At 47.5% G+C, this 14,537-nt stretch overlaps 1 protein-coding gene across 1 annotated transcript in view; it reads left to right on the top strand.

Annotated features, from left to right (window-relative positions):
• Positions 1-14,537, top strand: part of TEX264 (testis expressed 264, ER-phagy receptor) — a 160,897-nt gene that overhangs the window by 123,821 nt on the left and 22,539 nt on the right. The window lies entirely within an intron of this gene.

Here is a 14,537-nt window from a genome sequence, read left to right on the forward strand (position 1 = left end):
CTTCAACTCGTGAACTCGTTGTTAGCAGCCCTGCCGAGCACCGCGAAGCGGCAAGGCGAAGCGGACAGTGATTCATGCCGTGGCAGCGCTGCTCATTTTCCCCGGCTATTGTTGGTCAAGAACGTGGCTCGGTTACTCTCGCTTCCCTGAGACATCAGGCTTTGCTTTTCAGTGCACTTGGCAAAATAACAAGTGATTTACAGCAGCTCCGAGGTCAAAAAAGACGAACTTAGAAAACATTATTTTTTTAACAGCCGAGTCTAGCCTTTCTCAGTGGCCTGAGAAATAGTTTTCATGCCGCGTTTGTCGTGCTTTGCGGCTGGCTCCGTGTTGTAATGCTTAGAACACCGGAGCTGCAATGCATCGGATGGACTCTTCGCGTAATGGCTTTCCGCGCCGCGTGCGGAGTATTTTACAAATGCGTTTCGCTGTCTGCCGCCGCGCCGTCGGGTCGGGTCCGTAACTCGCGCGGCCCCCTCGTGGTTAATTTTGCGGAAAATTAAAGGGGGTGGGGGGGGGGAGGAAATGGGGGGGGTGGGTGTGGGCGCCGTACAACCTGTGACAATGTTTCATCTCCGGACTTTTGCGCTCCCGGTGGCATCGATTCGCAGTGCGAGTGGCGAGTTCCACGTCGGTGCTTCCCAGCGCCACGGTGGGGGGGGGGGGGGAGGTCTCCAGCCGGAGAATAAGCGCCAGACGCCCAGACGGGATGACTCTGGCGCGGGAGTATAGCTGCTGCGTTCACGCTTGTGTCGTGATTTTTGTCGAGCACCGAGAGCTCCCTGTGAGTTTTCTGGGCCCACGAGCCTTTCGTTGAATACACGTTGAGATGTTGCGTTGTCTTGGACGGGTAGCATGCGCGGTGCCGCAGCTCTTGGCACACTGCGCCGCACACTGGAGTTTAATTGCCAGCCACGGCTAACATCAGTTGGCGAGAGTGATATCTTGCACCGGTGCTGTCCTTTCTCCGTCACCAACCTCACACTGACCAGTGTGGTCAAGTGTGGTTGAACCACCCCCCACTACTGGCATCGCATGCGGTAACTGTTATCTAAATAAATTGCACTTATTCAAATAAGAGGAGCGGGGTCACCGCAGTTAACGCGCTGTGTTATACGTGGCCTGGATTCGATTCCCAGGCCATCGTTGGCGAGTGGTATCTGAACTGGTGCTGCCCCAAACACTTCCCCCACAACCCACGTCGACCATCGTGGTGAAGTATGGCCAAACGGCCTCCGTGACAACGCAGCGTGGGGGGGGGGGAGGTCTTCATCCAGCAGTGGATTGACAAAGGGCTTTAAATAATTCAAACGTAGAAGTGAGTTCTAAGTTCAGGAATTGTCCGGCGGCGTTTTTATTCTGTGAGCGTTACGTAAAAAAAAGAGAATGGCTAAGAGTGATCAATTGAAATTCAGCCTGCGAATCTTTTCCGTCAGTGGCAAAGGGGACGTGAAAGATTGCCGTCTTGATTCATGTAATGGTCTGGGCTCCAGCCAGATCATTAATCACAGCGTTGACAAAAGGCCCCACTTAATGTTCATAAATACATCAGCACACGGTTCATACGCCTACTTATTGGAATACGCCAGTGAAAAATAGCATTTAATTCCTGAGTGACACCGGTAGCCTTCTAATCGCAATTAGCTTAGGTGGTAGCTTGACTGCAGAGGTTTTTTTCCCAAGTAGTTTACAATTGCGTTATAAGCTTCCTGCCTCTTAAGTTGTATTGTTTATTTACGAGTCAATTACTTTGTGCCCAAAACCTTCACACTACCGGCTGCAGATTATTACATCCTCAACAAAATAAATATTGCCTCGCATATGTCACACTGTACTTCCACAGATGTTGCACGGACTTATAGCAAAGGTTCATATTTTTCTTTGAGCTTTAAGTATTACGATATATTTCATGCTCTCAGGGCCATCTGTAGAGGGTGTGCGAGGCTCGGGGCACATCACGCCGTGTGGGCCTCCCCTCCCGACGCCTTCAAACTAAACCGGAAGTGTTTACGTTTGGCACCGTGACTTGGAAGCACCCCCCCCCCCGAAGTGCGGGGCCCGGGGCAGTTGCCCTGATTGGCCATGTACCCTGGGGAACGGCTCAGGTCACGCGAATGACAAATTGGCTTCCCACTCACACAAGTGTGCGTTTGAAACTGCTTGTTTTATAGCTTTTAACCAGTGGTGGAAATTCCATATTCTTATGGCAGGGGGAAAATATATCAAACAAGCAATCACTGTGGACTTTCAACCGAGTGGTTTTCTTTATTGACAGCCAAAAGGATGAAGCGCTAAGTTGATCCTTTACCACGATTTGAACTTAACCCCCATCCGATTATGAGCAGCACACTAACCATTGCACCACTAAATGACAGAGTAATGCATTCATGTAATTGTGTGATCCACTGCATACCATCATAACTCACCAGAAGGATTCATCATCATGGTTTATTAATTATTCTGTGCCTCCCATGCAGTATGTCAAATTAAAACCCTCATTGGCCTTTAGGAGCCACTGTCTGATTGTTTAATGTCATATATTTATCTTGTAACATTGTGATCTCTGCACAACAAACTCAAACCAAAGAAAGTGAAGAAAGTTAATTTGTGATTTTTCAATGATTGGTGATGCCCGGCTTTGTGACAATGGGAGATAGCTATTTTAAGATTAAGAAAATCTAGTTGCCTGAAATTATCTCTGCAACTTTAGGAGCCCTATTTCGACAAACTCAATTTTGTGGATCAAAATTAAGTTTGCCGTGGACATATTTAAAACCAGAAATTGCCTCTTCGACCGAATTGGGGCCACATTACACGTAACACGATCACAGCACGCATCACGCTGTCCATTTTATAATTTAATACACACGTTCTATTTTAAAGGCACTCACGGGGAAGGTCTTCACTGGTTGACTCGCACGCCCCCTCTCCATTCTACATTGCACAGCTGTCCTAACTTTCCCGCTCAAGGGGGTTTGCATGCAGAAGGGTGCTGGTGCAGGCCATGCTTGATCCTACTGGGCCAAACGGCCGCCCCCTAAACGCTTCCAGTAAATGCATCGCGGCACTCGCTAGTTACTTCGGAGCCTCACTCTGCTACTCTGCTCACGACTACGGAAACACCGATATCTATTTTGGGAAGGGGACCTTGTTAAACAGTCTGAGCCCTCTGCGTAGCGTGGGCATGAGAGACAGAATGTGCCTCTGCTGCGACTGCGTACGGTTTCTCTGCCGCGCCGTACAGTTCTCCGATGTCCTCTCGGGTTCTTACCGCGTGTTGTCCGGGTACGATGTCCAAAGTTTAGCTTCGTGTGCCCGGGGCTACCTTCAGTAAGCGTCGGACATCACGCCGAAAACAGAATGTGGTACAACCAGAACACGCATTGGAGTGCAATGAGCTTAACAAATTTTTACTTTTACGGATAAAAAATCCGAGTTCCTTGGTGCTGAATTATTATAATTTAGACCAACTGCAGGACGATTTGCACCTCGGGCGATTCATTTATGGACATTGCGCACATTTGGTTAATTAGCAATTTAAATAGCGAGCAAAGGAATTGTATGTATCGCAGGCCATATACTAGTATGGCCAAAATATTGAAGACGCCCCATTCCATCCATCATTGCATGTTCTGTGATGGTAGGAACACATCCGTGATGGATTTGGAGGGGGGAAATGAGAAATTAAATTTTGACATATTGGTGACAGTCACTCAACAATAGCTCAGCATAATGGGAGGCCTTTGAACATGGCTAAAGGGTCCAGTAGCAGTCACATTGTTTTACCCTTATATTTTACTCGGAAGCATTGTTGTCAGTTCATAAGAGTCTGTAGCCAGCGGCATGTCCACATGTTAAACGGCGAGCACCAAAAATCGTGTCGGGGAAAAGCAGACGTGACCCACGGAAATAACTCGAGCCTTCTGACTTTCTCCACAATTCCAAATAATGACCACTGCTCAAGTCACACATCTAGAAATGAACCAGAATATAACCCAATGAATGTGCCACTTGCGACAGTAAAACCGACAGATGTTATCATTTCCTGAGCCTATGACCAAATCAGCTGCAATGTTCCCGACCTCATTAGGGTCCTGGAAAGCCCTTGGATGGGCGATCAACAGTCACAGCGGGTGTCATGGGCTGCTGTGATGCTGAGCTGTGGACAGCACAGGGCAGTACAGCAACATCCATCATGACACTGCATCGTTTTAATTCTGACGTCTGTGCCTCCCGCTCTCAGCAGCCTGCACTGACCAATGTGGTAGAGTATAGGGTAATAACTCCCATGACCCCCCACTCAGCAGTGTTTTGACAAAGGGTCTGTACATGTACATATCTCCATGGTGTTTGGTCTTACAATGAAATAACAGTTGATGTTGACCCTACGGGGGCCTGCATCTGATGATTATTGTGAGACAGCGGTGATTGGAATAGGACAAATGTTAGACGTACGCTGGATACATTTCCTTTAGATTTAATCTGAAGCTTATAAGACCATTAGGCTTCTCTTTCATAGCACAGTCGCTGCTCTTTACAACTCCTTGCTCAGCCGCGTGACAATGTTTTGCCTTCCAAGCAATATCAGTGCATCATTGCGGAACGATTGATGACTCTCAAATTTCGTTCCGCGTCGGAGAGAGCGGCGACGGCACAGTGGTTAGCGCACCGCACCGAACCTGGTGTCCCTGAGTTGTGATTCCCAGCCACGGATAGCGTGAGATGGGCGAGTAACATCTGAACAAGTCCTGAGCCCCCCCCCACCTCCTCTACAAACCTGCACCTATTGGAGTGAATTGCAGCATTAATAGAGGCCGAATGTAATGGCATTCTACATTTTAAAAGTAGGTTAATTGTTGAAGCAGTATTCTAATGCACTATTGGAGGTGACCGGGTGGCTTGGCAAAGGTGGGGGGGGTGTGGATAATCCCATTTGACAACAGTGACCTGGCACCACCCGCCCCATACTTGGACATCTGTGAAAAAATAAAGCTTCATAGCTCATCGCATTCCTCCGGTCTAAATAAAGATTCTGATTCTAATATTCTGGATTTTGAGTCCAGGCAGCCATCCGTTATTAAATTGTGGGGATCTCTCCCAAGTGTAGTACCTTGATGGTCTCAGCCCCAGTCACCAAATCGTAAAAAAAATAATCTAATTCAGCATATTCCGTTTGTGGAAATTAAACCTTTTAACGAAAAAATGTGTTGTATTGACATGTGATTAACATGCCTTGCGGGGAATAAAAAAACACAGTGTGTGAAATCAAGGCTAGAATTCTATGCTGGCGGAACACGTGATGTGCATATTTTTAAAGAGCACATCTTGAAAGCAGACTAGAACAAGGTATATATATATTCCTTTGTCGGTGAATCACACTGAGGTGTAAAAGGAAATTCCACTCTAGCCAAGAGCTGGAATTATTCCACTGTGAAGTGGCAGATCTGAAAAATGTCAAAAAAAGGTAAAGTGTGAAAGACAACCTTTGTATGTTTTTTTTTGCCTCTTCGCCAATTTTATTCCAATTTGCGCAACCAGCATCAGCTCTTGAGATGAAGACACTTCCACTCAGAACTCTGTAGCTCGCAGTGCATCACCCCTTGTCAATGAACGACCCTGGACGATGACATCAGAGAACTACTCCTGAGATCTACAGCTGATAACCCAGTGTAATCACAGGTGGCTGTCTGGCTTTGAACACCAGAATATCAGTGGTGCTGGGCTACACGCTCTGACCTCTGAGCCACCCAGCTACTATCGTGGCTATTTATACACATGTCACTATAACTATGCACCTTCTGAGCAATAACCACATTGCAGTATCACGCGATATTCTCAACACGCAACATGTAAGCATATCCCCGAATTAGGGAACCATAATACCCTCCTGATCAGTAATGGGAGTGAAATTTTACCTTAAGGAGAATCCATGCATTAGCCTGATGTTCGGTCAATACTATGGGCCCTTAATGAGAAAGGAATCACCTGAAAGCGCCGCTCATTCGCCGGCCGAACGATCAATAAATATTGGCCACTGGGAGAGACCATGCTGGAAAATCCAACCCAAATCCTCTGCTCCCACTGGAAATTTCATCATCTTTCTCTCCAGGGGAAGAGCAGGAAATGCCCTCAGCTTTCACATCCAGGGTCTTGTTTTGTCAAGGCCGTGCAGTGGACATTTACTGCTTAAGGTTGGAAAGAGTCGCTCTGAAATTCACAGTGCCAGTGTTTTGTAATGTTCACAGATAGATGGCCTATATGTATAAGCAGGTAAGACCCCGTTGAGAAGTAGACGGGCATGAGCAGGACATGTCCTTTGAGGGGACGATGGCCTGTGCCGGTCAAGGTTAACAACGGAGTCGGAGCCAAAGGAGGGAACCGATCAGAGTGGACTTAAACGGCGGAGATGGAGCGATGAAATCGGCTCGTGGTGTGCAGCTGCTTAGAGGATTGTTACATCGCAGGATCGTGAGAGGTGGCAGCAGCCTTGGGGAAGGACTTCATCCAGAAGTGTATATGCCTTGGCTGATGATCATCATGATGATGAGGATTGACACCTGAATGCGAAGAATATCTTTGAAAGTACTTACATTCATAATTTACCAGTAGTGAATCCAGCTGCACGTTAACAAACCAACCGTTACGACAACGATTAAATTATTTCTTGAGAACAAGACACAATATCGCCGGGGCAGGGAGAGGAATTATGCGGACGACGCTATAGTGCAGCTTAGCACAGCCTCTGGATCTTTCACTTTCTACCCTGGCATTCACATAAAGCCTGGATAATGTCACCAAACAACTGAGCAACGCTCTCATTCCAGCCTTTAGCAGGCAGAGTATTTTTAACAACAGAGCAGAGTTAATGTTGTGAAGTCCCAAGGGTCTTCAGGGCGCTTAGATCTCTTTGGCTCGTGGTCATTCTTGATCTTTTATCAATTTGATGGCGACTATAAACATGTAAAAAAATATGAACAAGAAAGGCGCTACATTGCTTTATTTTTGGCAGGGAGTGTATGTATTTGTTCTTTTCGTCTGCTTTTGTTCAATAATTGCGTCACGCTGGTGCCAGTTACGATGCAACAAATATAATCCGATCAAAAATTGTAATTCTCGGATAACTAACACTTAATTCAACATAAAGTTTCTCAGCTTCTGTGCAAAAAAAAAATCTGCTCTCACTCTTTCGAGGAAACATGAAATATGTTGTTGTGTCCTATGAATAGACCGCCCCTGCCAGAGTAACAAGGAATTTCCACCACTGTCTCAGCACTGTAAGCAGCAGATGAGTGCCTGTCTCAGCGCTCATTTGAGTCGAATATCACGGATTTTTAAAAATATATATACTGCCAGTCTTTTTCATCTTCTTGGTTCTTTCGGTAAAGTCACGTAGAAGGGAAGTAATAAAAATAAAACATAATAAAATAATTCTCACGACGTTTCGGCCACAACGCAAGCAGCCGTCCTCAGGTGGAGAACAGGTCTGTCGAGAAGACAGACAGACCTGTTCTTCTCGACAGACCTGTTCTTCACCTGATGATGGCTGCTTGCGTTGTGGCCGAAACGTCGTGAGAATTATTTTATTATGTTTTATTTTTATTATTTTATTATTTCCCTTCTACGTGACTTTACCGAAAGAACCAAGAAGATGAATCCCTGCAGTCACGAAAGCTTTAAATCGCCAGTCTTTTGTCAACATTCACAGACGTAACGAGTTTATCCTGCAGGCGCTGCATTGCGTGTTAGAGCGACATTAACTTAAATGGCCAATGCAACCTTCGGTTATCCCAGTGGCGTTGTTTTAATCCCACACACTCACCCCCCACGCAGCCTGTGTGACCGAAGAGGTGCAAAAATTTCGAACTGCTTCAGTTGGCAATTTACACACACACACAGAGCCCTTCAGGATCATCACAACACATGCATCTCGCGCATGCTGTGGCCTGTCCAGCCGACATGAATGTGTACGTTCAGCCCGGTGATGATTACCATTCCCTTCAGTTCTAAATAAAGCTGTAAATATCTAAGCTTGTGATTAATATATGTTTACCGAGACAAAGATTCCACGTATAGCCTTAACAGACTGTTGGGGCAAATGTAGGCTGGCGAGCTTCTATGAAGGCCGGCACACGCGGGGGTGGGTGGCCAACACCGTGCCCGAATATATGTTTAAAATATGTATCAAATATATAGACGCAATAAGGTACCTTCAAGAACAAAACAATATACTGAGCATTCTGTGCATGGCAAGATGACATCACAAATCTCGGCCATGTTCAGCACACAGCCTTATTGATAGCCCAACAGCTGTTTCAGCCGGAAATATACACACCGCTGAATGTACAAAGAGGTGCTTGCAGGACCAAAACAAAAACACGAATCTCTCTGCGTCCTGTGCACGTCGAGAGGACATTTTACCATTTCTGTGCACATGTGCACATGCTTGACGACAATGATGATGATAGCCACCACCTTGCTTCAGTTGGCTTTTTTACTTGATGGATGCCTGCCCCGCAGTCCATCATAGGGCCCGGCGAGAGAAGCCAACGGCTGTAATCACGGACGACGCTCTGCGGCTGGGAGGGATTTTGCGCGAGCGTTCCATCCCTCCCCACCCCCCCACCACCCACCACCTTCTCGCGTTCCGCGGTGCGCCTCCCGTTATGAAATGAAAACCCGCGGGTGGTGAGAGAATAATGTTGCCATACCTGTTGTCGACTTTCAAAAGCAATGATGTGCACTCGCTCGCCGTCCTCGCCGTTCGTGACGAGCGGACGGCCGGAATCCGTGGGACGGCGCCGGCGGGCGAAGAGTCGTCTCGTGCGGGCGCCAAAACGACGCACGTGAAATATGTCGGCCACTCGAGAGGCAATTGGATCGCAATTAAAATAGGAAACGAAGCAAAGTGGCTCGATCAATGGTGGTTTCATCCCTAACCACGCCGCCTCATTACCTAAAGAACAAAAACGCTTTCAATAACGTTTCAACTTGCCACAGAAGCAAAGTGCGATTCGTAGCCGATTTTTATGTGTGTGACCGGTGGAATGAGACGATGACGTTAATTTGCTTTCGATAGAGAATCCCCGTTCTGACGGGGAATCTCTAAGCACTCCACATGCGATGAGCGACTTATTGATGATTGCTGCGTGTATCCCAATTGAGTAGTTTGCGGGCAATTTTTTGTTTGTTCGAATCTGACTTGTGTAGGGGTTTCCCGCCTTTGAGAGGCCACCATTTATGTAGGTGGCCCAAGTAATTGACCACAAAAGCAGTCGTCAACTTTTCTGGCGATTCATCGATTTAACCAACTAAAATCGCTCGCAGTTCTAGAATGTACCGATTACATGTTACGTGGAAAGAGTCAGTCCTGCCTGTTTCACTTCAGCAAATGCAGGCACTTGCCCTCACCCTTCATAGAGCAGTAAGTTACAGTGTGTGTGTGCGCGCGTTTGTATATGTACGTGCGTGCTCACAATCGGAGCGACAGAGGGCACAGGAGCGACGCTCACAACAACGAGCGGAGCGCCAGGCGGCTGAAATGTAGCAAGTTAGCGCAGTAGGGGAGCACAGGTGGTGCATCTGCCAGTCTTCTCAGTCGTCAACCCATGGCACCTGGGTCTGTTCCGTGACATTCTGCTAGTGAGCCTTTGACACTTCAAAGGCTCTTCAAAGGCTCTCCTCAAAGTGCACCTTGCCTGGCACAAGCACTGTGGTGATGTCACCACCATTTAGTGGCGATTGGCAGCTGTTGTGGTTTTGTTGGACTCACAAACATTAGCTTGTTTGTAAATAAAACATTTCATTTTTAAATTTTGCGTGCGTTTTTTAGTGCAATTTGGGCTTCCTGCTGCCAGTTTTTTTAAGGACACATCACACAATTACTACGTACACCCCCCCCCCACACCCAGCAATCACACATTCCTGATTTCTTTTTGCTTTAATCGTTGTGCAGAAGGCCGTTCATTCAAAAAACTAACTCCTTTGTGGACATCACCATCGGACCGTCTAAAAATACATCCCGACCATTGCCATCACGGATCACGTTAGCTCCATTTCAGAGGTTTTTTTTTTTTGCCAAACCCCGTCGGGAGAGGGGGGTGCAGGGGGGGGGTCCCTGCCTCATGCACTGTTAAAAGGCTGACATACTCCTCGGCAGCACAGCCAGCCCTTAACACTTCCACCTACTGTGGGAATTTCTTTTCCTCGCCCTGAGGCTCGTGCCAAATTATTTTGCTGTCATTTCAGCCGTACGGGGGGGGGGGAGGGGGGGGCAAACAGCAGCGGTGTTTTTCTAGAAACCCCTGTTTGCAGGCGCACGTTACGCCCGCTGCATTTCTCGTCTCCACCGCCCGCCAGCGAAATCGGAGGCTCAAATTATAGAACGGACGCACGGGGAGACTCGCGCACGTGGGCAACCCATCCTGAATTTCGCCGTGAATTTGCCGAGGATCTGCGGCTCTTGGGGGGGGGGGTTAACAGTGTTCGGTTGTCCGCGAGGGTTCGGATGTCCAGTTGCAGCCCTTTGTTAAAATATTTATGAAGCAACCTCCTCCCCCCCACACACCATGCCTCGCCACAAGGATTTGCTGGCGGCCACGCCGACATAATGGGAGTGGTGTTTGCTTCGATAAATTCTTGAACCTCATCAAAGAGGGCTTATTGTGACGTTTTATATGCTCATTAATTTTTTTTCACAAGTAAACATCTGAAGCAGGAGAAAAACAATGTTTAATTCCACATGTCTGCATGTACTATGTGCCATTTTACGGTGTAACTTTTTTTTTCAGACAGTTTCAGTTTTAGGCGGTTCCCATTTGGTGCGAAATAGTAAATTCCAGCCCTTTGTCAATCCACTGCTGGATGAAGGCCTTCCCCGCCCCGTGGGGGAGCTGCATATATTTATATTTTTCAAAAATATTTCGGTGAAAAACTCTGAATCACTTTTGAGTAAAAAATTGGGGTGTGGCCAATGCTGACCAAGCTGAGGCCATCAAGCTGGGCTTAATTACCCAATACTTTAAACAAATTTAAGCACAGGTGGCTGATGTGCCCGGGTTCAAAGCCAAGATCTCAGCGACGCTGGCTCCGTGCACTGATCTCTGATCCACCCGGCCACTCTCACAACCAATAGAGCTTGTTGCCAACATCAGTCAAGTCAAAGACAAAGATCTTAACAGACTGTTGGAGCAAGCGCTGTTAGCGAGCACTTACAAAGGCCGGCACAGCAATTGTGGGAGTGAGTGGCCAGCACCACGCCTGACCGCCTTTGTCTCCCCAGTGCTAATGTTTACACACCACACGAGGTACTGATTTGAGGCTGAGTCGATCTAAGGGAGTGCCAGGACCAGTTCAGATAACTGTCACACTGGTAGTGGCTCTGAGCGGGAATCGAACTCGGGCCGCCGGGTTTGTAGCGCAGCACGCTAACCCCCCGCCACACTACCGCTCCCCACTCACACAAGAACATACACATATACACACATACACACACATTGGCGTGATTTCTTTACGAGCAACTCGTGCTACTTGTATTAATATCCTCACTGCCGGAGAGATATTTGCTGTGCAGTATTGTCTGCATGTGATGCTCATGGTCGACAGAGATAGGGGGGCTTAATGTCCTCGCTGTGCCCATCAATCTTGCATGCTGGATGCACAGGGTTAGTGGCTTTGCGAGATCTCGGCAGGAGACGCCGGGGATAGGGTACCCAGTTCGCAGTAATCAATAACGACACTCCAAACACCCAGCACGTACCGTAATTATCCCACTAACTGTGCACCCTCAAATAAGCGTTAAGTGCACGCAGCTTGATTTTAAACACCCGTTGCTCGCTCGTTTGCTTCCGCAAAACTGCATTCCTTCGCGTTACGACGCAGTAACACTTTTATAACTGACAGTTAAACACGATCAAAATTGCATGAACTCTGGGCTACAGAGCACAAGGGGTTAGGCAGAATGGTTTTCATAGCGGAATTGAAATCTACTCCCACCAGGCTTCCTCTTGCCAGTTTGAATCAGTTATCATAGCTCTCTCCGTTGTGTGATCATGTACCGCGTGTTGTCTGGCACGGTGTCCTGCATTTTACTCCGCGTGCTGGGAGCTTGTTCGGGAAGCTGAGCGGTCCCTGCACGTGAAGCGAACACGTCAGACACCTTCTCGAACAATCCGCAACACAACCCTGACAGCGTGTCCGCCACAACCGCACAAACCCTCCACGGCAGTGCCAGTTGCCGTTGTTCCTGCAATATTGTTACAAAGTTAGGCATCATTCGATGGTACGAATTGATGATCGTAATGCACATCCTACGTGGGTTAAAAACTTAAAAACACTCCGGCTCATAATTACCATGATGCAGAACTCCGCGATTCTCTCCCAGTGGGAAATCATCCTTTGATGCAGATGGGGAATAGTGATTACAACTTGATTGGAAGGAATTAGGCAGCCGCTAAAATGTTTATTAAGGCGCGTGTAAAACTCTTGTGCGGCGCTGTCCCCACAGTGATTCGGTTCGCGGATAACGTCGATGGGATGCGGCAGTCATCACGCCCACCGGCAGCCACAGGTGCTGCCGATTCCGTCAAAAGTGCCATGCGCCAAAAGCCAAGGAATCGTTGCATTTATCCGGTGAAAACTCCAGAAGTTCAGATAGCCATACAAAGACAATGAGCACGGTTGGCTCCGTACGGTGCGACAGAATTTCGGCAGACATGCATGCGTGCGTACGAGCCACCGTGACCCACAAAAAAGTGAAAGCGACGTGGAAGAAAAATTGACAGCCGCCGCAACAAACTTCGGGGCTGCGTAAAGGGACACGTGCATAGAGGTGGTAACGGGCGCTTTAAAAAAGAAAATCTCTCGAGAGAACGGCAGGCGATGGGGAGTGCATAGTGCGCTGTGCCATAAGGGAATTCAACCACATTTAGCTTTGGTAACTATACTAGGCTTGAAAAAGTAAGAATTGGTTTTACCCTTTCTGGCAATAAAACAGGTGTTAAGATGTTCAAACACCAGATAGACACCGTTTGCAAGGAATCAAGTTCGCATTAACCACACGTACTTGTGGTGAACATGCAAACAAACATGCTCTGACAATATATGACATTGTGTTTGAAACTGGCCTACACCAGAGACGGCCTTCTTTCGGGCCTCGTCTCACCAGTGTGAGACCAGAGAACGGCAGAAAGGTTGAAACCTATTCTTCTTTTTTCATACTTTGATACTGGCAAAAGAGGTCCCATTTTGTTATACTCGGCTTCCTTGGGTTGGGTTGTCGGGGGAAAAACTCCCTTCCCGTGGGCACCGAGGTGCGATACCCCTGGCTCGCCAGCAGAATGCAGTCCAGCAAAGTGTGGACCGATATCGTTCGTACCTTCTGCGTGGGATAAAGTATTGCCCCCCCCCTTCTCCCTCGCAACGCGTGGGTTTTCTCTGGGTGCTTCGGTTTCTTCTCGATTGTATAAACACTTGCTAATTCATCTTCTTGGTTCTTTCGGTAAAGTCACGTAGAAGGGAAGTAATAAAATAATAAAATAAAAACATAATAAAATAATGTTTTATTTTTATAAAAAATAAAAATAATAAAATGTTTTTTTTTTTCTACGTGACTTTGCCGAAAGAACCAAGAAGATGAATCCCTGCAGTCAAGAAAGCTTTAAATCGAAACTTGCTAATTCGTTGAAAATATTTTTTATAGGGATTGCATCGACGGGGGGGACTGGGGGGGGGCAGACGCATCTCATTGCTGCCGCGTGGCACTCCCGTTTGGTTGCTCTTCATCTGTTGGAATAAAGCGTCGCCCCCTCTTTGTGATCCCACAAACGTCGGCCCCGTACTTTACGGAATACCGCAGCTTGCTCAGGACGGGCGCACGCGTGCCGTTTGTCAGCGGCGCGAGGGAGCTTGATGCTCGACTCGACAACTCGCTAAACATGAACCCTGACCCCGCAAGGCATGCTGCTCAAGACTACCTGCCCATTGGCGTATCAGCCGTCGCCGCTGACCCTGCCGCTGCGGCACAGTTGCGGTTGGCAGCCCTTGCTGGACGGATGTGGCCTTCGTGTTCGATTACGCTGGGATCTGGGTACGGGATCTGGGTACGGGATTTGTGTGCAAGGCGCACGCTCGTTAATCCCTGAAACTTACATCCGTTGAGGAACTCTGATCGGTACTTTGGCCGCACAGCCCATCGGGGTTTTGAGATGCTCGGTTATTTTTGAAACTAATGAGGTGTTCATAATTGATTGCTTTAAATGCGTACGCTTTTTTTTTCCTATCTTGGAACCCATCGCTGCTACCAGTCGGTGATAAATTATTTCTCGCCCTGCTGCTATTTTTGGAATGAAATTCTGCCACTATTTAATGACTTCTGCATGCAAATGTATCACTTTTTTTTGTCAAGCAAAAATCATTGTATAAGTGCCAATTATACCTTTGAAAATCATATGCAAAGCCCTGTGGAAGGAAAATTAATCCGGAGAAACGTGTGACACGCGTATGCGTGGAATAAGTACTGTTCATTATTTTTTCCATTTATT

Source organism: Lampetra fluviatilis, chromosome 34 (assembly GCF_964198595.1).
Source record: "Lampetra fluviatilis chromosome 34, kcLamFluv1.1, whole genome shotgun sequence".
NCBI classification, from domain to species: Eukaryota; Metazoa; Chordata; class Hyperoartia; order Petromyzontiformes; family Petromyzontidae; genus Lampetra; species Lampetra fluviatilis.